The following is a 25,279-nucleotide window of genomic DNA, read 5'->3' on the forward strand; positions in this document are numbered from 1 at the left end:
TATGAGATATTGGCAACAAATGAAAAGTGTAACATAGTTAAAAAAACTAGTCCCAGTTATCATACCACAATGAGTATGTCAACCCTATTTGAGTTTTGGGTGAGAAGCACAACATTTTTTTATGTGTGCTAAACAATTAGTTATAATACCTATCACAACGACATGGTAAAAGATTTTTCTTTTTTATGTGATTCAAAGAAATCCTCTTGATAAAGAGACATATAATCAGTATGCAAAAAAAAGACCAGAATTCATAAGTCATCGACTGCCATATACATTTTAATATGAATCCACATACACCATCCACAAAATGCTACTATCCTAACGATGCAATTCCAGTAAAGTTATTGTCAGAACACAACTTGTACCATGCCGAAAATCTGAAAATTTTGCCAGCAATTTGTTTGTTTTTTGAGTCTATTTTCAAAAGAAACCATATATCAACATTATGCCATCACGTACACTGTTCGATTTGAAAAGGACATATCTTTTTACTGACCCATCAAGTACCATTCAGTAGGTTCTTTATCTATCCCTAATTATACCATGTTCAGAGTTTTAAAGGTACTTAAATTATGCCCGAGATAACAGGCTATTTACATTACCCACAATAATTGTGTTATGCTCTCAAACAACATTATTTACCTAATCCTTAGAATAATGCAATACAACATTACAATTTTACCATGTGTTTGTGTTAGAAACAAAAGATAAGAATTTTTGTATACTTTGAAAAGAAAACCAGTATAATAAAGCAGAATGAGGCAAAATAGCATCAATGTACCTAAGTTTCCTTAATCATTGAATCTAAATAATCCCAATAGGTATGACAACCTACCTGATTAGTTGACGTCATATGTTAATGTGAAGTAAGATGTAGTAGAGCCTTTAGTTGCTAAATCGGCACGGGGACTACGTCTTCCCGAGAGATAAGGATCCAAGTAGACGAAAAACCTTGTGACTGCTGGTGTATGTGAGTGTGAGTGAGTGTGTGTACTCTAGCTTATTGATTAGGAGTACACTCATTGCCATAGCCGACATACAGAGCGGCAGAGATCTATCCTACAGCAAAGGTAAACTTGCAAGTGTGTGCATGTACGCAGGTAGCGGTGTGCGAAAACCCTGCATATGCATGTCATTATATATACCATAAAACCGGGTGCATTGCCAGGTGCAGGGCCAGCGAGGTTGTGATTATACCGCAGATGATTATTAGGTAAGGTAACCAAAAATAACATTATGTAGTTAGAGTACAACTATTTATAGCAAGCCAATCACCATAATATCCCACCACCACCGCCATGTGCTAGGCCACATATGTAGCATCCAAAGAACAGAAGGTTTTTTTTTTATAAAGAACATTACAAAATTGGGCATACTCAAAGTACATAGAAAAAAAAGGGGGGAGATCCTTGATTTAGGGTTAAGCTTGCAATTTCACCATAGCATTTCCATCACCCAAGCCAGTGACAATCATGTTCATATGCTACCCGAGGGAAAATTGGTGGCCAAAGTACTTCCTGATACAGTTTTATTCTGCATAAACCATCATGTACAATCATCATCATGAATATAGATCAAGACATATCTTGGAAATATTGTCAACTTGAATATTTGACCTTGAGTATTCCGCAAAATGTTTTTTTTTCTAAATGTTTACATGATTTATGGTACTTCATGAGCTTAGGTATTTATGGAGCATGTGTATAATCTAATACTATTAATGTGATCCATCTAGATCATCCCATGCTATGAGTGTGTGTGTGTGTGTGGGTGGGGTGGGGGGGGGGGGGGGGGGGGGGGGGGGGGGGGGGGGGGGGGGGAGTATACCTCCCTAGCTAGTCCCCCTCCTTGCTTTGGTCGACCCCCTCTTCTAGCACAAGCCTGCACCTGATTGGACCTCCTGAAGCCTGTTGGCCAATTACATGCTTAGTGCATATAAGAAGAAGATACTAGAAAGGTTTACAATGCAAAATGCAAAAACGGTTCTACACCTTTGGTTGGTCACTTTAAACTAACCAAGGATATGTGTCCAAAGACACAAGAGGAGATAGCCTATATGTCTAAAGTTCCATATGCTGCAGTGGTAGGTTCTCTTATGTATGCTTTGGTCTGGACAAGGCCGGACATTGCACATGCAGTGGGAGTTGTAAGTAGGTTCATGAGAAACCCAAGGAAAGAGCACTAGCAAGCTGTGAAGTGGATACTTAGGTATTTGAAAGGGACAACAACAAATGCTTTGTATTTTGGAAGAACTGATATTTTTCTTCAAGGGTATGTTGATGCAGATATGCAGGTGACAAAGATACTCAAAGGAGTACTACTTAGCTATGTCTTCACAATTGGAGGCACGGCAGTAAGCTGGGCTGCAAAGCTACAGAAAGTGGTCTCACTTTCTACCACAAAATCAGAGTATGTAGCAATGACAGAGGCAAGCAAAGAAATTTTGTGGCTTCACAGATTCTTAGAAGAGCTTGGATTCAAACAAGACAATTGTGTCTTGTACAGTGGTAGCCAAAGAGCTATCCATCTTGCGAAGAACTCAGCCTTTCGTTCAAGGACAAAGCACATTGAGGTGAGATATCACTTCATACGCACTCTTTTGGAAGAGGGATAGCTAAAGCTAGGAAAGGTGCACACAAGTGAAAATCTTGTAGACATGTTTACAAAGGTGTTCAACAAGGAGAATTTGAGCTTTTGCTCATCTTCAATTGGCATTCGAGGACAAGAAGTTGGGATGGAAAGCAGTCATAGGTTTGATTTGGAGATCGGTCTCCAAGTGGGAGATTGTTAAGTATGGAGTCTGATTTACCCCTTGTAATTTTTGTATTAAAAACACACATTTGTAATGCCCCCGTTATAAGGAGAAGCCATCGTGTGTGAAGAAAAATCACTTGCCAAAAACCAAAATTTTCACGGCCAGTCTCAAGCAAAGCTCGAGACTGACTTCGCTGAAATATTATGGCCAGACGGCGGTCGAAAAGTGGTCGAAAAATGGCCGTTTGGTTGGCCGGTTGGCCGGTGGCTGGTAATCAATGGCCGGTGGCCGGTGAACAATTTCAAAAGCAGACTTGTCTTCTCAAGGGCGGCAACACATGGGCAGATTGGAGGGTCCAATTTGGACTTATCAACACAAGGGCGGCTACACACGACTGTCTCCCATGAGAGAGGGTAGCCCTTTTGGCCTATAAAAGAAGGTCTCTTCTACACATGAAAACGGATTGTGAAGCATTGTGCTGCATTATGAAGTTGATGTGAGGTGGTGAGAGTGAAGCAAGGCGGGAGCTCCAAAAGGGTATAATCCCATTGTAACTTACTTTGTGTTTGAAGTACTAAAGCCATTGAGTGGCTGCTTTCCCGTAGCAGTAGCCCACTTTGGATGAACCACGTATATCGTGCTCTCTCTCTCTCTCTCTCTCTCTCTCTCTCTCTCTCTCTCTCTCTCTCTCTCTCTCTCTCTCTCTCATGTGTAAAAATTATCTCTCTCCATTAAGTAGTCTACTCAATTATCTACTTAGCTACGTCATATTTCCTAGCAAAAGGGACGGCTTTGACGTGGTTCCAACCATTGAACAAAGATGATTTTCCAAACATAGCACAACTCCTATAAGAATTCATAGAGGAGTGCTCCAAAAGGGAGATCAAGCACAACACGGTGTCACACATCTATGATTTCATACAAAAAGTGAACGAGAAACTTAAGGAATCTTTGCTTCCCTTCAAACAGTACATATAGAGATGTCTTGTGAGAGAGCTACCGCAAGATGAGAGGTTATCAGTTTTCTTCATAGAGGGATTGAGAAATGAGACTCTCGAGACGGACTTGCATTTAAAAGCATGCACAACGTTTGATCAAGTAACTAGAGAAGCTCTATATCTATGTGACAATTGTACGGCCTACGGAAAGATGATTGAAGATATAGACAATGTGATGAGTAGCACCTCTTCCCCAAAGAGCAAATTTGCAACAAAGCGAGATGTTTAACCTTCTAGGGAGACAAGCATTGATCAAGTGGTTGAGGAGGTGATTAGAAGAATAAACCAGAGCTACAAATTGAACCCAAATTTACGACAATCTCAAACGAGAAGGTGTGATACTTGTGGAGGGGATCATCCCATCCCATGGTGTAACACTCAACTTAAATCACAATGTATGCTAGGGCAACAATCGCCTCTTATGAATGATGGTAGAGTATTAGTCAACTATACTCAACCAGCATATGTGCCACAACCAATGAAAAATCATACTCCATGAAAAAAAACACCTTAATGTTCATAGCCAATCAAGAGTATGATTCAGAGACCATTCTTATTAGGCAAGAATATCCATTCGTGGTACCACGAGCTAAGCAACACCCAGGGTCATGCTATGAGCAACCATTGGCCAAGAGATTGTCCTCATCGGGCAAAGAACGTAGAGATATGGAGATATTGTCGCGAATGTGGTCTTACACACTTGATTCTTAATTGTCCAAAACACCCAAACAACAAGGGGGAAGAAAAAATTAATGTTGTAGGAGTGATGCCTTCTTCAAAAAAATCCAAGGTAGAACCCACAATCTCTATCAAGGTGATGACTCGAGCTCAAGCACAAGAAGCTCCGATAGTGCACTCAACCTATTCATATGAAAGTTGAGAGCATATTAGTGAAGACTGGAAGTTGTGGATATACGGGTGATATACGATCTCTATATGGGGACGCCGAGCCTATAGCATCTAAAGAAAGAAAACCACACTCTTTACAGACTTTTTCCATCCTTCAAGAAGAACATGAAATGAAATGGAGGTTAGAGTGGTACCATCCTAGTGGAAAGCCACACCAAAAATGATGGGTTCTAAAAGCTTGCATGAATTGATATCTTCTCATCTAGAATGCAAGATTACTCTCAGAGTTGCTAAGAATTAAACCGCATCTATGGGGCCAAATGGGAAAAAATTGAAAATAATGGGAGTGAGAATTCCTCATCAAGACATCCCCTTAGATAACAACCTGGATAAAACACATTCCGAGAGACCAAAAACAAAGCCTATAGCAAAGAATAAGGTAGGTGACTATTGTGAAGGTGAAGAAGAGAACACCACCTTACCACTAGAGTACAAAGGGGTAAAAACAGCAGTCATACTTGATAGTGAGGCTAGAATAGCCATTGTTACAAAGGGAATCTGGGAGAAATGGGGAAGACCAGCTACTATGAGGAAAACATGCATGAAGTTGAAACTAGCATACAAAATATGTGGAGAGACCCTTAAGGATGCTGGAACAAATTATTGTATCCTCTTGCGGAATAGAGTATTAGCACACTTTTTCTATAGTTGACTTTTAAAAAGGCAACAAATTTGAGGTTATTTGGCCATTCATGTGTCAGCTCAAAATGGTTCAAAGATTGGGATTATGACCACCTCTACTTGTGACATAAGGGTGTCACAACAAGGGTCAGCACAGAGGACCATAGTTACATAGATGTAAATTGAAGCCTAGTACAAGACTTCGATGTAACTACAAATTCTAGAACATAATTGCCTACTTGGATGATGAAGACATCGCATGTTTGGATGTGTAAAGTGTCAAAATATGGAAGCTTGAGAAAGGAAGATTGTATCTTAGAGCAATTGATAGAAGATGAGTCCTATGTAAAGGAGCCATTTTTGGAGGAGTTATTTGAACCCTTGGATGGGAGAAGATATTGGAAACTCTAGATGTGTACGTAAATGAAATAACTCTTACGACATTTTGCAATGAGAATAGCTATGACATAGCTCCCTATTTTATGATAAAGGTATTGAAGAAGCTAATGAAAATTTTGAGTGTGATAGCAAAAAACGTGAGGCAAACAGGTATGTCATGGATCGCCATGCAAAAGAACAAACAAAGGAAGAAGCATGACCACGAGAATATGTCATTATTGGCATACCTAAAGATTTGACAATAGTTGTTTCAAAGAAATTGACTCCTGAAAAAGCACAATTGAAATCAAATGAAGCAATGGTTCCAAGTTTCACATTAAATGCTCAAGATCAATAGAAGAACAAGAATCAGGCAAAAGATCGATTGTCTTCTACAATTATCAAATTCAGCATATGTGGAGAAACGGGACTTAAAATCACATGTTTAGCTATGATCGATTCTTATACAACAAAGTATGTAATGACTTATAGCATGTGGACAATGATGGGAAAGCCGTCAATCACAGAGCTAGAAGAGACAATGTACATAAGTTCCAAAATGCCAATTCCTAGCTTTGATGTGATAGAAGTCGTACTCAAGTTGAGTATTGGAGAGTTCAAGGACTTCTACATAATCGACTCCCATCACATCAAAGAGAGATTGGTCTTGACTAAAACTTGGACAAACGTCTTCCTTCGACAACAACAAAAAGCTTCAACAACAACACCATCAAAAGCCTCAAAAGCATCTCAATTCTATGCAAAGAAGAAGTATCCAACCATTACGGAAAAAAAGAAAATCTAAGGTAAACGCCGAAGTAGATCAAATCTCCATCAAACTTCCCATGAAGCCTCTACATCAAAATCCACACCATCGACAATGTAATGGAAACCTAAGAAAAAGGTCTATCAATCAAAGTTTCCATCACAAAAAAGCCTCCAGAAGAAGCCGAAGAGAGTCAACCAAGCGTTGGTATCCAAAGATCACATCAAAGTCAAAGATCCAATTCTCATACACAAAGCACAAGTTCAACCTTGACAATAAAAGGTAATAGGATGGATAGCATCAAATGAGTCAATCCCTGCTCAAGGCTACTTCTAAGGAAACACCAATGTTTGGGCCAAAAAGCCTAAAGTAATAGCCTGAACCTACTCACCTCAAGCACAGAGTTCTACAAAGAGCAAGCCGAGCTATCAATGGAAGGCAGCCACCTCAACAAGGAGAAAGAACAACCACAAGAGGTAGAAGCAAAGATCGAAGAAACAATCAATGTAGCAAGTATAGATACCAAAGTCAAACTTCAACCAAGCTACCCAAGACAGACAGGTGCAGCAGCGGATGATCCCGATTTGGCTACTCAAAGCACAAGGATTTTATGAATGTAACTCTCAAATTTGGTTACCAAAGATAGTAGCTTGACCTAGTACGACCAAGATCGATCATGTAGCACAAGGCTCCACCCAACAACAAGCATTTGTAGCAACTCATGCACTATAAGCAGAGTGAGATATGAGTAGAGAAACTTCTACATCAAAAACACTTCTTAGAAACGTGGAAGCTATTGCAACGTCCTTTGATATCACATGTTCTACATTTATTTATTGAAGCACCAATCAACTCCATCTTTTACACCACATGCTTTTGTTTGATAAAATTTTCATATGCATATAGAGTGTCCCATAATTGGCACTTGCATTATGCACTCTTTCTTTTTTTCTCCCAGGCACTCACCTTGCATGACAGGTACTTCAACTCTGGCTGCTCAACCCCATTAAGAGCGTATACCAAAGGCACTTTTTTCCCACTGGGTTTTTTTCATTCGTCATCCAGGTTCATACCCTATTCTAGAAACTCTCAACAATATCTTCTTATGTATATTCCTTCTACATAATCAATAAGGAAATGGCTACCCATCGTAATCATCAACGAATCAGAGAACAGTTGTAGGTCTCCACTACTTGTCAAGTGCAAGTCTTACCAACAAAAACGCTTCATCAAGCAATGGCCAATCGGCGAATAATATACAAAGACAACAAACAAACAATGACAACTTTAGCAAGAGAGCTATTAACAAAAAACATAAGGATCTCAACAGTACTTAAGTTAGTGAAGTATTGCAGGATACCAAGAGCAGGTCCATCATCAAGTCAATGACAACAGCAAACACATCAAACACCATCTTCATGGCCAAAAGTGACAACAAATAGAAAAATGAGCAACAAGATGCAAAGTTGTTTCGACATTTGACGTCCTACACACACATCAATTAGAACACAATATATATGAATCACTCAAGGAAGGGGGCAGCGACATCAACAACAAAGTACTTTCAAAGCTAAAGACCAGTGTTGAGGACATAACTGCAGAAAACCCTAACAACACGATTTCACAAAGTCGTATCAAGGGGGGACATGAGCTAGGAAGGCAGATTGACTAAACGGGCCCACTTGGCCAAACACTAGCCGAACACCACATTTATACTTTGTTATTTTTTGAAGCTAGTGTAGCTACACTGTGTGTGAATCCTAATTTCAGATTAGCAGGTCAATTCTCTGAGTTGTAATCCTATCATGATATGTGTAAAATCCCATGTGAGTCCATCATTGGATATTTAGACTCGCCCTAGGTAACAATGACAATAACCTTAATGTGAAAGGAGGTTTATCTTTGAGAAAGAAGGAGCTCTATTGTATGTACACTCAAGCAACTTCTCAGCTTAGATTTGTAACCGACAAAACTAATGATTGGGTAATCCAATTTCGATTCCAAAACTTGCATTATGTTTCTCTCTCTTTGCTCTTTCATTCAAGTGTAAGCATTGTCAGTTTTGTTGAGGTTCGTGACTTTATGTTACTGAAACTAATCTTCAAATTTGAGCGCTTAAATCACTGTTTTTTTACATTTCGACCATAGGGTGACCTTTGTGCATAGTTCTGTTGTAGTTTTCACGACTTGATTATGTTGAATTGTGATTTTGATAGCTTGTCAGATTGCAACCAAACTTGGTAGAATAGTGTCCCTAGGTGTCTTAGACCTCCTCTTAAAGTTTCGTTGCATTTCGGCTTCATTTGAGTGTCAGAATGGCGTGACGATTGAGAGCGTTGAGGAAGAACATAGGCAGATTTTCCAATCATTGAGTGGCGGTTTGCTTGTTGAGTTGTTGCGTTTGCTTGTTAGGTTCACTTCTTGAGGACTGACAACCTCAAAGAGTCTGTGTCCCATCCGAGTCGCTTCCCTGAATATTGACATATTATGTTGGTGCCACACAACTATGTTGTAGACATCCGATCATGGCGACCTACTAACAGAGGCGTATACTAGTTGCTCTACGATGAAGAAAACATCTAGTAATGCAACAATTCTGAAGCCAGTGACTAACAATCTCTTTTGCAACATCCAAGCAACAAACACAACGAGAGTAGCAGATATGAAGTGCACTGAGAAAAGAGTCCACTAGGAGAACACCAAGCAAGCATCACCAAAGAAGCAATCACCCCTTCACAGGCAAGTGGCTCTTCCAAAGGGTAGAGAGTGGTTTCTTCCTCTAAATATCATACTTGTGCATTGACCATAGGGCATTACAATGGTCAACAATCAAGGGATGTGGTAAAAGAAGAGCATAAACCTTACTAGAAGACGTAGCCTCAAAGAAGGTGTCTCGAAGAAACCAATCACACATGCGAACACCATCAAAGTAAAGGTGGAATGGGCAAAAATTCAACTAGCATGTGTTGACGCTCTCCCTGATGCTCACGGTAATACATACCCTACACACACACACACACACACACACACACACACACACACACACACACACACACACACACTAGATTCAAGCAAAGGTTGTACAGGAAAACCAAGACATTGCAGGGATTTCCCAATGAAGGCAAAGCAAGGAATCTCTAGGTTGTTTTCAGCTTCTATGAGAGAGGGCATATTTGTGCATGCAAAAAGGCATTGCACTTGTTATTGCCTTGGCCATACGTATGCCAATTGTGAGCTTCCTCTCCAGGAAATCTTCTTGTGAAACATGTCATTGATTGCGGGATACACCCAACGAGGGCAAGGCCAAGAAGCTAAGGGCTGATTTTAGAGGATTTGAGTGAGGAGGGAGCAAGAGAACTTTGGCTCTCCTCATGCGTACCTTTGGCATCGGCGTTTGTTGTTTGGCTTCAGCAGTTGGCAATGTCAATAGAACCTTGGGTCTATCCGGTTGGCATGTCAATTCTATGTCGAACCACCCTCGATCACTTGTATGAGCAGATTGTTATCGGCATGGAGAGCCTTTCCCATCTCTCTCTCTCTCTCTCTCTCTCTCTCTCTCTCTCTCTCTCTCTCTCTCTCTCTCTCTCTCTCTCTCTTAGATATCATGTCTCTCTCTACCTCAGGTATCTCTCTGCTCCACAAGTGTGCCTTGTTCATATGTTTGGCATTGCAGGTGTTCTAGATCAGAGTCGAGGTGTCCACCAGATCACGAGCCAATTCTTGTCTCATTGCATCTTCTGCTACCACCTTTGAGACTAATTAGTGCAGTCAGTGGGTGGCGAGGACACTCAATGTCCGACCTGATGCAAAGGCACATCCACCTTTAACCCCAACACAAATATAGTATAGATATTATGATTGATTCTAAAGTAGAATGGAAATGACAAGTATATGCCTATAAATATTGATTATACATAAAGAAAACAAATTACACAATAATATAGGATAAGAGAATGTATTCTCATTGTTGTTTAACTACACCTAATCACTTGACTATTTCTCATAATGCAAAGGCACGTCCACCTTTAACCCCAACACAAATATAGTATAGATATTATGATTGATTCTAAAGTAGAATAAAAATGACAAGTATAGGGCTATACATATTGATTATACATAAAGAAAACAAATTACACAATAATATAGGATAAAAAAATGTATGCTCATTGTTATTTAATTACACCTAATCACTTGACTATTTCTCATGATGCAAAGTCACGTCCACCTTTAACCCCAAGACAAATATAGTATAGATATTATGATTGATTCTAAAGTAGAATGGAAATGACAAGTATAGGCCTGTACATATTGATTATACATAAAGAAAACAAATTACAAAATAATATAGGATAAGCGAATGTATGTTCATTGTTGTTTAACTACATTTAATCACTTGACTATTTCTCATGATGCAAAGGCACGTCCACCTTTAACCCCAACACAAATATAGTATAGATATTATGATTGATTCTAAAGTAGAATGGAAATGACAAGTATAGACCTGTACATATTGATTATACATAAAGAAAACAAATACACAATAATATAGGATAAGAGAATGTATGTTCATTGTTGTTTAACTACACCTAATCACTTGACTATTTCTCAATATTGTCTTTTGCCCTTACTGCTTTATTGATATTGCAGTTGTTTGTAGGGGACCTTCTTCTAACTGAGTGCCATCCTTATGGAAGGTAATCATGGGTTCATAGTGAGGACATTAGCTGATGTTGAGCTCAATTTGTCAATGCAATGGTGTTTTGTCGTGTCTACACGGGTGCAAAAATTGAGCTAAAAGATCTCTTTCTTATTTCCGACATTACTATAAACCTTTTCTTCTAGCATGGATCCCAATGGGCTACTCCTTCCTCTATGTGTGTGTATAGATTTTGCACGAAGTTTTTTGCATTGGCTGATGTGAGTTTTTTGCATTACTTCTTTACATGCCCCATGTTATTGCAATCAAAACATAGTCAAACACCATTGTGCATTGTGAACATTAGCTATGGGTGTGAGTTGTCAATTAAGGAATTATTGTGAAGGTTCATGATTGAACTACCAATTCAGTAGGTCTTTGCTTGAATGTTTCCAAGTTTGGCACTACGCATGGAGTCACATTTATGGATGTCCAAATTTTTTATTAAGTGGTTATCCTACCATTGGCCAAGTTTTCCATTAGTTCAATGATGAGCCGAGATTTTTCACAACACATACATTTTCACAACATAAGACAAGGTGAAAGGACACATTGGCATTCTAAAGCATAAAATGGAAAGGGAATCATATGACACACTTTTTTCTTTGAAAGTGCTCAGTTGAGCTTGAATTGCATTAATCACAAAATGTTACAAACAACCCCGGCATCTCCTTTGCACAAGGAACTCCATAAAAAAAAAACACCGTGTGGGATGCACCTCCTCGACTACTAACTTGTTAGGCTTGCAATTTTATTCCTTCTATAAAGGAGATTCCAAAATCATATGACACTCTTAGATGAGGGATGCATTTACAAATTAATAATGGAGAATTCAATCCTTCACATGCAAGGGTAGGTCCAAGAAATATAAAAAGTATAAATATTCAAATGTATGGCTATCTCCCTTCTTCTCTAAAGCTCGTTTAGAAAGCCCAAAAAAAAAAAAAAACAAGGTACCAACAGGCTTGGATGAGCACATACCAATATTATTGCACAATGGCTTGATGTTCAAACTCACATCCATGCCAATGACAAGGCTTCAGCATCAGGAGCAAGTGAAACAAATTACACTCGTCAATGACAAGTCGTATTTGGAAAATTTGTCCTCAACATGCCACCAATAGGAACTTTGATGTTTGAAAGAATGCAATTTGATCACAAAAGAGAGGCAATATATGGTCAAAGCAACATAAACAAAATATTGTAGGTGATGATCATAGGCTTAGTAGGACAATGCTTCCCAGGCCTGAGGTTTGAAGGTCTAGGTGTATCAACATTGGCTACCATGTTGCACCCGAAATGATCCTAAACCAGAGACATTGACAATCGTGCCTAGCATTACCAAAGAGCCAAACTGACCTGGACACTTCATTTCCATAGTGATGGAATGAACAAGGTAAAGGCTTGTGCTTTCTGAATACACACAGCTTTTATGAATGTGGTAAAAGAACCCATAATTATTTTGATAGAACGCATGTGTAAGACCTTAATTTCAAGTACCTCCCTTTCTAGGTTTACACATTCAGGGGTTTTAGCAACACTGAAGAAAGACCATGAAGAACACCCCTCTTACACTCTGCTCGCCAGCAAGTGCCAAAGCAACTCCCAACAGCAGACAAAGGTAAACTTAACAGGCAAAATTTTTTCATACACCAAACATACAAGCACTTATGAGTCTGAAAAAAGATGATTCAGACCCATCAAAAATACCATTCGTCTGATTTCATATACCGTAGAGAAAAAAGGGGGGGAACTATGACAAGATGAATTAATTTCCATTTCCATTATCTTCAAACAGTAAGACTCCACAAACTGAAAAAGACTACACACAAGAAGCTAGGAGTTACAACTTATACCTAAAGGCCAAAAAAAATTTGGACGCCCCAATTTTTTGAGTTTCGAGTTTGAAATCCAATCACATCTGCAAGCGTCTGATTGGGTAATTATAAGTGTGAAGAGAGCTGTGTTTACAGGTAACTGCACATTATTCCTTCAACTACTGCTGAAAACTTCACTATTCACTCACAGAAGGAACCACCATTGCTCATGATATTCATTATCTGCCACTGTTGAAACTATGTGCAAGCAAATACACAACATCCCAACTCTCGAGTGTGAAACAGCAATTGAGACAATACTTTCCTTCAGAAGAGTGCAATGCTCACTAACATAAACCAATTGAGGACATGAAATAAACCTCAACCAAATCCTAAAGGAGATAGTATGGCCAACCATGTTGGCCATACTATCCACAGAGGAGAAAGCCAATTGGTGGCATGCACCTATTGCCTGACAGAGATATGTAATCCAAGAGATTCACCAAAGGACAAGGTGAGCTGCAACTGGGGATGCGAAACAAAACTCAAAAATATGTGAGACAAAAAGACTACTGTAAAGTTGCTATCTCTGACAGAGCAAGAACAGAGACGACTATCTCACCAACAACCAACATGTTCCCATTCCACACCATAAGGGAGAATTGAGACGCTTTTTCTTCTTATGACAACTCACCTTCCCAAGCACAGTATACAACAGCCATCCTCCTAAGCATCATAGGGCTTCTAGCAGGTTGCACGACTTTGTCAAGTCACAAACACATTCTCCATAGGGAATACACATATCAGTTACTGGCAGAAAACAGCACACATCTAATATCTGCAGAATTTGCTGATACTACTAATTTCGAAGTAATTACATACATTTTGAAAAGCACACAGCAAACAAAGACCCATACACATCCCACAGCCTGCTTAAGGCACAGCCTAGTAGCACTCTCAAAATTTGATTACCTCAGTCGTATACAATAAAGGGCACTAAGACAGCCTTTGATTAATCAAAGGCCAGGAGGTTTTTAAAAAAATGAGTACCAGTAGCTGGCAAAAGATCTACAATTGTCTCCCAACTCCAAAAGAGCTGAACTCAAGCTTGTTGGAGAGCCAATGCTCACTGCTGCTCTGAAATGGCTTAGAGCTCCCTTGTTGATTGAAAGCAGTCAGTCTATCTTGACGGATGAGAAGAGGTAGTGCACAAACCAAAAAGACATCAAGAACCCAATTGTCCCAGTTGCCAACATGATTGAAAACGCCATTAGAATAGAATACCCCAGATATAGAGCAGTTGAAATCGAGCCACTGAGACTTCGCAGATCGAACACCAGATAGTTTAGAGCATAAAGGAACACATAAATAGCCACTGATCCAGATGCAAAGAACGACTTCCACCACCACCTCCAATCCTCCACACAAAGATGCATGTAAGTAAGCACCACCGAGACTTCGGCACAAACTATCACCAGCAGAACGAGAACTACGAACAAGAAACCAAATACATAGTACACCCTGCCAAGCCAAATGCTAGACATGATAAAGAAGAGCTCAATGAAAAGTGTCCCAAATGGTAATGTTCCTGCTCCAAGCACCAAAAGCCATGATGGATATTTCTGCTTTGGTATTTCTCTTGGAATCTGATTTGTGCGCACTGGGTACTGTATGGGCTCCGCCTTTGCTCCAAAATAGCCTCCAAGTAGTGTTAAAGGGACAGAAATGCAAAACCAGAGGGCAATAAGGATGAAAAAGAGAGAGATTGGTAGAGCACCAGTACTCTTACTACCCCAAAGTAGAAAGTTAAGCACCAACATTATACCAAATGAGATGCCCGGGAAAAAGCAAGCTACACGCCATGCAATTGACCTCCACCCGGTAGAGTCACTTTGGATAGTCCTCCATAATCGCACAGCCACATACCCAGCAAGTATTCCAAGGAACAGGTAAAGTAAAATCATGCCAGTAAGAAGCATGCCACGAGAAGCTGGGGACATGAACCCAAAAGCAGCAAACAATATAGTCACAACTGCCATTCCAGTAATCTGCACACCATCTCCAATTATAACACACAGCAGCTTTGCATGTTGTGGAGCTCTGAATACGTCCCCCACTACCAACTTCCACCCAGAAAGCTCTTCTGTCATTTGTGCTTGAGTCTCCTTGTCCAAATCCTCATACTTTGTCAAATCCCGCCGGACAGTGCGAAGAAAGATGACAAAGACAATACCTGCTAAGAATGTGATGACCATGAGAGAATTTAGAATTGAGAACCAGTGCACACGAGCTCCCTCCATTTTGAGGTATGCATCCCAGCGTGATGGCCAGCGGGTATCACTCTTCACAAAGTTGACATCATAGGAGAAGGTAATTTGATCACCTTCCTTGAAACACAACTGAGCACCTTCACAATCGACTGGCGATGAGATCTTGTCATACATATTAAGCTTTGAAATAGCATCCTTGTCAGGGTGGCGAACGCTACAAGGAGTAACCTCAAATCCCACTACTTGAAAAGCTGACGTTGCCGAGTTATTGCCACCACCAGTCACAATGACATCCAAGCCGTCCCCAGTGCCAATCACAGTACCTGTGTCTTGATATTCATGTATGTACACGGTGAACTTGAGATGATTGATGATACAATACTGCTTGTCTTCTGAGAAACCTACTGGAAACCCTGTCCATGGCAGCATAACGTCTCCAGCCTTAATGTACCTAATGGCAGGCAGATTATCCAGCATGATGTTCACCTGATAAAGATCATTGATCCGCTGCTTCAAGACCTTAACTGTGTCTGCATTGAGTTTGGTGGTGGTGCAAAGAAAGATGCTGGATTCATTAACATTCATGTGAAACTTGTACGGTGAATTCTCAATGCGGTCTCCCATGAGTAACTCGCCTAGATTCTCTGGGATATGCTTTTCACCTTCTTGTGGCTTGCAGTAAGGAAGGCTGTAGTAACCAAATGGGAGCTCAGTCTCTATTGATGTAAGAGAGTTAACCATTACAGATAGAGACTCATTGTAGACAAACTTCCGCATATAGCTGCCTGGTAAGTAGAAAGCATTTACACCAGAACCACAAACGGCTACTATTAACATAGCAAAGAGCCATGCTGGTGATTGCATGGCAACAAAGGAACCCATTTGCATCTTCTAAGCCTCAGGGTGAGAGATCTGGCCTTCAAAAAGCAGATCTGGAGGATGCAGACTGGTCTTAAACCCAAATCACTCAATCATCATACTGTCTCCTGCAAGCACGAAGCCCTCTTAGAGACTTGGAATCAGTTAGCAGAATATATCCACATATCATGCTAGAAAGGGGGGCATGAAACATTAGCAGGAATTTCCCCTTTACAAGAAGATAAACGGTTACCTTGATGTTGCAAAGATCGATCAAATAAAACCCATGAAATGATTCAAATGAAGCTCAAAAAAATGCTAGCAGTCTCAGCTATGCAGATCGTCCGATCTTAATACCCCGGATAGTAGGTCACAGTACAGCAAAGCCGATGCATAAACTGCCTCAACTCCAACACGCAGAAAAGATAAATAGAAACGCAGTAACCCTAAAGGCATCGACGTTAAGCTGAAGAGAGATGAACCAACACCTCAAAACAGGTTGCAGAAATCGATAGAGAGGGAACGGTAAATAAACAACCAACCCACCTGCAAAACGCGATGGCGATGCAGCTCCATCTCTTCATTTCGCTTGCAAATGTTCGAAAACTGTTTTCTACCTCTCGCTTTTGAGTCCCTTCACACGTACCCTTCCTTTCTGGTGAGTATTGCTCAATCCTTCTTGAGAGAGAGAGAGAGAGAGAGAGAGAGAGAGAGAGAGAGAGAGAACTTTACCTTAGACCCTTGTCACACTAGGGGCAGGCAATCGTTGGCCAATCTGAGGTGGCGTGCAACCATTTGCCTAACCAAAAGTGGAAGATGGCCTCTAGCTCATGTCAAAGGGGCGGGCAAACCCCCTCGGCCAACTTTTTCGTATAGGTGTCCATCTGCAAAAAGGCGAGGCGGGAATCAAGACGACATGATTCGAACTCTAGCAATCAGCGCCAACGCTGATTGACCGACTGCCTTCTGTGCACGGTCTTTTGTGATAATCCTAATGTGACTACGTTTGCATGGCCACGAGCATGAAGAGAGAGGGGCGGGTGCCCCAGTCTGATAGGGGCCTTAGGCCCCGTTTAGACTAGGAGGCGAGGTGGCAGCTATGCATTGCCCATGTAAACATAAATTGATTGGTCTAAAAGTGAGCCACACATTTCCAGACCCACCATTTCATGGGCGACTCCCCCTCGGAAATGTAGATGACTGTCGACCTCACATCTTTGCAGAAAACCATGCCTTCGGTTCCAACTGGAGACAGGCAAAACTCTCACATGTTGACATCGTGTTCGTTTGAACCCGGCCTTACTAGGAACAATCTCAAGGGTACATAGTAGGAACAATCTCAAGAGACCTTATAGATGAGTCTTAACCCAAGACTTCTTACTCAAGAGGGGGGTGGAGGTGGGTTGATGTGTGTGTGTAGGGAGGGTCTTGGGAGTCATCGTAGCATCGGCCTAATCGCAACCCACGACCAACAAAATTATCAATCCGTGGAGCGTCACCCTGAGGACTTGGAGGTACGAGCATCATCGGATGCATCGAAATAGAGGATTCAAGGGATCCTTTTACCTATCATAGAGAGAAGCCATGGAAGGGGCTTCCTCTAATCACTTTGCACACATTATGCGATTAAAATTAGCCCTTTACATTAATCACCTTATTCACAACTTTTAATCTCACACATACACAAGTAATGTAATTAACACGCTTAAGTCACATTAGTGTGGCCATTTTGGTCCAACCCCTCAATGCTACTTCGCATGCACAAACACTAATTACACGCTTTGCAGAGAGAGAGAAAGGCAAAGCCTCTCACACACCATGGCCAATGGTGTGACTATAAGCAATTAATTAGAAAGGGATTAGAGGTCTAGAATTCACTAACACAACTTCATATACACATAGTCAATGCTAATTGGATTAAAAAGAAAGAACGAGGAATTGATTAAGAAGAATCAAGAGTTCAAGGGCATGGCAAGCCCAATAACCTCATGACCATCAACCCTACAAAGAGCAAAGCTCACCCAAGAATGCCTTATCATTTAGTATAAGCTACTTTTCTAGGCATGGACAAGGACTTTCTCGTAACCATTAGCTTGTGTCAAAACTTGTGCACCAGTAGTAGATGTCGGATCAGTGAGTGTTGGCTTGACTACTCCCCACAACTGCTTTTTCATTAAGTAGCTTTTCAACTTGGTTTGCCAAGTATGAAAGCCCTCCCCACTAAATATCCCAAGACCCTTTTCTTCCATTGCGCTTAGAGAGGGGTCTTAGCTTAGGAGACTCTCCTAGCCAGTGTCTACCTCTTTACAGGAGCACAAATACCCCTTAGGAGATGACAGAAACTTTATTTGCAAGTTATTGTGCTTGGCTGCAAGATTTTAAGGTTAATAGCAAGGGGGGGAGAGAGAGAGAGAGAGAGAGTATTCCATTTGAATATTTGTGAAGCTCCTCTTCACCAAAGTGAAGACACTCTTCACCAAAAAAAAAAAGTCCTTTTTTATTGCTCGAGGAATCTTTTGAAGTTTGTATTGAGAAGCCTCTTCCTTTGATGTTTGAAGATAAGCCTTTGATGCTTAATGTTTGTTGCAGGTTGCTATGTAATGAAATTGGCCTATTTAATTTGAGAGTAGAGGAAATTAATGAGAATACTTTTGAGAAATGATTTTGTGAGCATAGCGGGTGAACATAGTTGAAAATAGCAACATAATCATAGCAATTAGTTAACTTGGCATAAACAATACTTTTGCAAGAGAGAGAATTTAGAAAACATGACAACAGTTGAGGACCGGATTTATGTAGAGCCGGTCCCCCCTCCAATAGGCATTTGTATTATGATTTCTCCCATTAAGAGAGACTTGTTACAATACAATCTTTGTGTTCCTTGTGACCTAGGTGATTGTAAGGTCTCTGACCCCAATAAAAAAGAGCACCCTTGTACCATGAACTGAATATAATGGAATAAGTTACTATTTTTAGCAGTTTTCCAGATTCTGTCAGTGCCATGATGTTTAAAATGTTTTAAAGCTCCGAAATGTGAATTAAAATAATTTTGTTTAAAAATTTCCAAAAATAGTAAGTTTTTGGTCACCCGACCCGTCCAGTTCTGATCGTCTCGAAAAACTGCACCCGTACCCCGAATTTCAAAAAAATGCATTTTCGGACCCCGGGGGCTACTAAATATGGTAGGTACTCGGTCCAGTACGTCTTAGTTAGAGCTCCGTATAGCAATTTACGGCATCAAAATCCGACTCGTATGACCCGTTTTAGCCAAAAATCAATTTTTCCAAAAAATGAGCGGGGAGACATCGGAGCCCGGGACTGTGTGGGAACAGGTCCCAGGCCACTCCAGATCAGCTTTAGCAGCTAGGGGGTGCCCTCTTGCTTTGTGGGAGTCCTGGGAGAGTTTCCAAGCCAGTAACTAAGTCTTAGAGTCAGTTAAACTAGCCAACCTGACACTTGGTGAGTAGGCAACTAGACTTGCCAATGCAGTGAACTGAGTGCTCCTCCAGATGCTAATAGTAGGGCTGGTCGATTTTCAGCCTGTAGGAGCCTATTTAAAGGCCTGCACACACACACACACACACACACACACACAAATATGCTCACACACACACACAGTGCACACACACACACACACCTACACACACTCTGGGAAGGTGCTGCCGGAACACACACCTTTGAAGGAGAAGCAAGGAGAGAGGTGCTGTCGAATTCTCGCCTCAAGAAGCTCGACTAGATCAGAGAATCGAGAGGATTATCAGGCCTTAATCACGGTAACCACGGTCTAATTAATGCTTCTGCAAATCCTTTTCATTACCATCTAAATTTCTCATCTATTATGCTTATTCTTAGTCGTAATTCTCTATAATCACTCTCTAAATTCTCCTTAACCATATTCTATTATGTAATCATCATCCCATAGGTGAATTATCAGCCATTCATCACTCTTAATTAATGATTAGTGCACGATTATTAGAATTTCTCTCTCTAGGTAGCATAGAAATTAATCGGTAAGCTGGTAATTGTGTAGATTGATGAGGATCACTCTTTCTATCACGCATTAATATTGTAGCTGATTTAGATCCATCTCTATTATGCATTAAGATATAATTAAGGTAAGATTAATCTGTCATTAAGTCTCTAAGAGGTGGTTTTTCTCACACCTATGCATGCGGTGATTTTGCACCCTCTAATTGCTAGGAAAGAGATTAATCGTGCTTAATTCATCTCTCTGGTAATTCCATTAATGAAATCCTATTATTCTTAATCATGTAAGCCGAGTAATTATCTTTGGAGCCGGTTCCCATAAGATTATGTGTCATCCATAATGATTGTTATATGGAAAAATCTAAACCTCTCATGTAGCAGGCATTGTTTGATGTTGCTAATCTATCATTTGGCTTGTTATGACGCTTACGGACATTAGCTCTTTTCCCCAAGTTAATTACTTAAAGTAGTGAGTTTAAAATGGCCCCGGTTAAGAGGACTCGCTTTGGTGGAGCCCACGACCATGAGGCAGGAACGAGCAAGGTGAACGGAAAGGGAAAAGCTCCCATGGAGGAACAAATACCGGCCATCTCACGGGCCATCGACGAAGAAATGGAAGAGGTAGATCATAATTTCATTCAAGTTGTTTAATTTAATATTGCACACGTTTAGTTAGGAATGAAAATATCCCCAAACATGTTGGAGAAATCCGACGGAAACCTCGGCATTGAATTCATTGTATATTAAGTTCTAAAGTCGGAAGGAAATGATTGATGGGTATGCTGGTTGCAATTAGGAAAGAATGTCTGCTAGGGAAATTTAGCTCGACATGTTCATTTTATTTCCAATGTTGAATCAGTCCTGACCCCCCTACTGATCACAGGGGGCAGAGTTCCTTGTTAAGGACTCTTGAATCCACGACTTGCTTTCTATGCGGTGGATACCCACGACTTGCTTTCTATGCGATGGGAACCCACGTCTTGCTTTCTATGCGGTGGGAGTGTCCATGACGTGCTTTCTATGCGGTGGACATACCTAGTTGTATGGGCAGCTAGGCGACAACGGGAGGAGTGAACTCTCGCTGGAGGGGGGATGTTGTACCTCTAGAACATTGGAACTTTTATGAATATTTTGAGTAGAATTTTTACTAGAATTATGTCTTGGTGTTGTTTGCAATACTGGTTGAAGGGTTGTATTAACGAACAATGTGATTCGAAATTAAACAAGGAATCTTTATGTTGAACAACCTTTGTGGTAGTAATTAGGTCACACAAGGAAGTGTGAGTGTGGGGGTGGAAAGTGGGGGCTTGACTCAGGTTGCCAATGCCTACGAGATGGGTGGTCCCGATTGGTCGGGAACTCTCTGTCCCCATTGTGCTTACTTCGATATTAGTAATACTCATTGCCCCTAGAGCGGTGAAATCTCAAGAGTACGTGCCTCTGAAACATGGGGAAAAAGGCACTCGAGGTTTCTCTCCTCTTGGAAGGTGGGTCTTAGGATCGCTACATAAGTTAAATCACGCTTCCCCTACGAGGTGGAGCTAGATCTCCTTGCTAGTAGGCTCGAACTCAATTCACTTTGTGATGAGAGATCGTCCACTAGATGAACCCAGACCACTTTGTTTGCTTCCGCTATAGATCTAGTGGCCACCAGGTTTACCATCAGATCCGTTGTTGAGACGACGGGGTGGGGACCTCACAGTGATGCAATGAAGATGGAAAGCTTCATGCATCACAAACATAACATAAACTTAAAGAAAGCTTTAACTATACCAAGCCTCAGTCCCAAGACCTCAAACACCTTCGAAGGTGGAGAGAGCTAGCAGGGAATGAGGGTAGGGAAGAGGAAGAAGAAACATTTCATAGGAGAAAGAATTAGTTCCTCACTTATCATAACTCTTGTTGCTAGCATACATAATAGCATAGTAATGAAGAAGAAGGAGATGGCAAGCTTAAGCATTGAACCATGGCTCTTGGTTGGATTTGCACTCCATATCCAAGAGTGTTGGTGTAGGCTCTCAACCTCTACTTGCTTGGAGAAGGAGAGGGAGCTCTTGCACTTTGCATAGCACACAATGAGAGTGTTTGTGAGTGTGTGTGGGTGAGTATACCCCCTAAGCAACCCCCTAGCTTGCTTGGGTCGACCCTCCCTTGTAGCTCATGCTTGAAGCTCATTGGACCCCTCCAGGCCTAGCCAATCACAAGCAGGAGGCATTACAAGCAGCAAGGGTAGCCTTGAGACAAGTGTCCCGCTTTCCCCTTTGAGAGAGAGGGCTAGATAAATGCTAAATCAATTAATTAAATCTCCTAAATTATTATTGGACCCCTTGGGTGGCCAACCGATAGTCTTCAGGCACACCATGAGGGCAACATGAGGAGGAACTTGACAAGTGTCCCTTTTGCTTTCTTTGTACCATGCATGCCTTGTGTGAGTGTGTGGGTGTTCTCTCTCATCCCCCCTCATGTAGGGCTCACCCCCTCCTTGTAGGGATTGAATCTTTGACTTTTTGACACCTCAACCCCTCATGCATAGGCCCAGTTCCCACCACAAGCTTGGCTCATAAGCACTTTAATCTTGGGGTGGGTTCTCACCTCAAGTGCAACCCTAGCATCTCAAGCATGTCAAGCACCTCAAGCATCTCAATAATTAAGCACCTCAAGCATCTCAAGCACCTCAATCATCAAGCACCTCAAGCACCTTAGTCATCAAGCATGACAAGCAGGACAAGCACCTCGAGTTGTGGGTCGGGTTCCCGTGCCTCAAGCTCAGCCCTAGCTTACCTAAGGTCAAAGGCCTTTTACACACATTATTGGAGGTCTTCAATGAAGCTAACCCTAAGGTCTTATGCTCCATTTGTTAGCCTTGCTCTTTGATAGACCATCTCTCATTTGGGCCCCTTTACCATTGGCCCCGTGTTGAGATAGATCTAAAAGCACATGTCTATATCTTAACACTTGTTCCCGTTTATTAGATATATGAGAAAATCATTTGGGTTGGTTAGATATTAGATATTAGATTTTATGACATGCTATGTGGGAGTAGACCCTTACAGGTGGTTGTCCTATGCTACAGGTGGGAACATCATCCTTAGGGGAGTGTGAGCCAACCTTGAGATAGGAGGCCCTTGGGGCATGGGAATGAGGGCTTGGTTAGGGGGCAATCCTTGCTTTGAAGACTTGTGGTCAACACGAGATCAAGGGCTTATGGAGCTAGCACCTTTCTGGACAGGCACGAGTAGAGTTCTCGGCAATGGGCAGGCACTTGTGTGCTTCAAAAAGAAGCGTTATCGTGAGTCTCCGCTTGTGGACCCATCAACAGCATCAAGCAAATCGGATTCCGACGTTCGCGTCCGCCCGAGTAGCCCAATAAAGTGAAAGGTTTTGAACCCAACTTGTGGGGACCACAACACACTAAATTGGGCAAGCTAACCACATGAGCAAGCCACTTGACTTGTGAGAGACCCCACAAATGCAAATTATATTGTTGGCCATGCAGAGCAAGAACACTTACACTCAGACACACACACACACACACACACACACCTATTTTTAGGGATAGGCTTGGGCATAGAGATGAAGGGGCTCCTGATCTTGGATTGCAGAGGTTGAGGACTCCTCGGAAATCTCTTGTGGAGTATGATATGCACACACAATTAATGCTTTGAGCACATGTAAGTGGAAGGATTAATCGCTTATGGGGTGTGTCATCTATCAACAAAGTGTCAATATCATCATATGGGACATGGATTTGAAAAAAAGGTTTATAGAAGAGGAATACCTTTGGTTTGGTAGGGTGGTAGTGGTCGTCAATGTAAACACACTCCTTCTGCAAATACAAAAAAATCAAATTACGAACTTCGATTCCCGCTACGGTGCAAACCATATTTACAAGGGGATTGAGGTTTCTGTGCAGCATAGAGGACCATATTGCAACCCAGAACCTTGGAAGTAGAAATTGTATAAATTCCTTGGTTTCAGGACACACAATGGCTCTGCGATCGCCTATCCTGAAGATGCGCATGTTGACAAGTTCTATGTGGGGATCATACGGCTCCCAAAACAACAACAATCCGTGTTGCCGTTCAGAATAATAAGTCACTGCAAATATTTTGTAAAACAAATAAGTAGTTAGACAATAGGTTGACTTTCATATTCTTTTACATTGGTTATTACCGGAATCGGAACAATTATGTCAATGTCTAACAAAGGTCCATACTAGGTTTCCCTGCCGTCGAGGTTGTCTTGTCCAATGTTACATCCTTGAGCTTCTTGTCATGTTCTTTTGCTGTTCGAGACTCTTGTGTCTCCAGTGTTGAGGGCTCCATTGCACCTGAATTAGCTTCTAATGTGCTATGATCTGTTTGTGTGTCAAGCATACATGACTCTTGATTTTCAAGCTCAACAGGTGGAATTGTGGCAGAGGTATGCTTTGCTTGAGGGTTAGAGCGTTCTTTCTCAGCCCCTCCTTAACTTCTTCCTTTTGAAACCCTCGAAGCATAGAGGGAGTGTCAGGACAACAGCAAGGCCGAACTAGACAAGAGCAAGGCCGGGCTAGGCAGTGTGGAAAGGGAGTCCAACTAGGGAAAAGGGCTAGGAGCCATGCTATATAGTGGGTGGTTGGGAGGTGGACTCCTAGGTTCTAGTTCCCCTTGTCTAACATTGGAATCAAGATCAAGGTTCCTATTTTTGGGAAGGGACAGGTGTGGTGTTGGAGGGCCACACAAAGCTTTGCATGTTTTTTGCATGTCGGGGTCAAGAAGACAGTGGAGCTCACCCCCGTGAAGAGGACGACGAGGAGGATTGTGTGGGCAACCCTGCTTGCGAGGAGGACGAGCCGAAACGGGACCTGCACAAAATCCCTTTCTCGCAGGCTTGACGGCATCGCGCGACCCCTTTGATCAATTCACGTGCCTGTGGTGGCAGGCACTCTCGACCACCACACAAGGCTGGGGGAGCAAAAGCTCTCACGCCACGCTGCCTGCGAGCTCGCCATCGCTGTGTTGGATTCTTTTTTCACACCCGCTGGTGGGCGCCCAACACTTTAGGGTTAGTGGCTACACTAAATTTGTTCACAAACAAGGGACGGTACCCACAGCAGGGTACCCCCCCTCCCTCTTGTGAAGCTTCGGGCGAAGCTAGGCATACCGACAGAGCCAAGCAAGGGCAAGGTGCTATTTCTGCTGCGTATACTGCATATTATATTTTTGTATCTTCATTCAAG

At 41.6% G+C, this 25,279-nt stretch overlaps 1 pseudogene across 3 annotated transcripts; it reads right to left on the bottom strand.

Moving 5' to 3' along the window:
- Window positions 1-13,892: 13,892 nt before the first annotated feature.
- On the bottom strand, window positions 13,893-16,766 carry LOC147465048 (transmembrane 9 superfamily member 11 pseudogene; annotated as a pseudogene). Of its 3 annotated transcripts, XR_015188849.1 has the most exons (3): window positions 16,618-16,721; window positions 16,325-16,469; window positions 13,893-16,199 (listed from the first exon to the last, which is right to left on the bottom strand). The product of XR_015188849.1 is annotated as a transmembrane 9 superfamily member 11 pseudogene, transcript variant X2 (transcript). The 3 variants fall into 3 exon arrangements; XR_015188850.1 differs by lacking the exon at window positions 16,325-16,469 and having other exon boundaries at window positions 16,618-16,766; XR_015188846.1 differs by lacking the exon at window positions 16,618-16,721 and having other exon boundaries at window positions 16,325-16,611.
- Between the last annotated feature and the right edge of the window lie 8,513 nt (window positions 16,767-25,279).

Source organism: Adiantum capillus-veneris, chromosome 1 (assembly GCF_014529385.1).
Source record: "Adiantum capillus-veneris isolate H3 chromosome 1, ASM1452938v2, whole genome shotgun sequence".
NCBI classification, from domain to species: Eukaryota; Viridiplantae; Streptophyta; class Polypodiopsida; order Polypodiales; family Pteridaceae; genus Adiantum; species Adiantum capillus-veneris.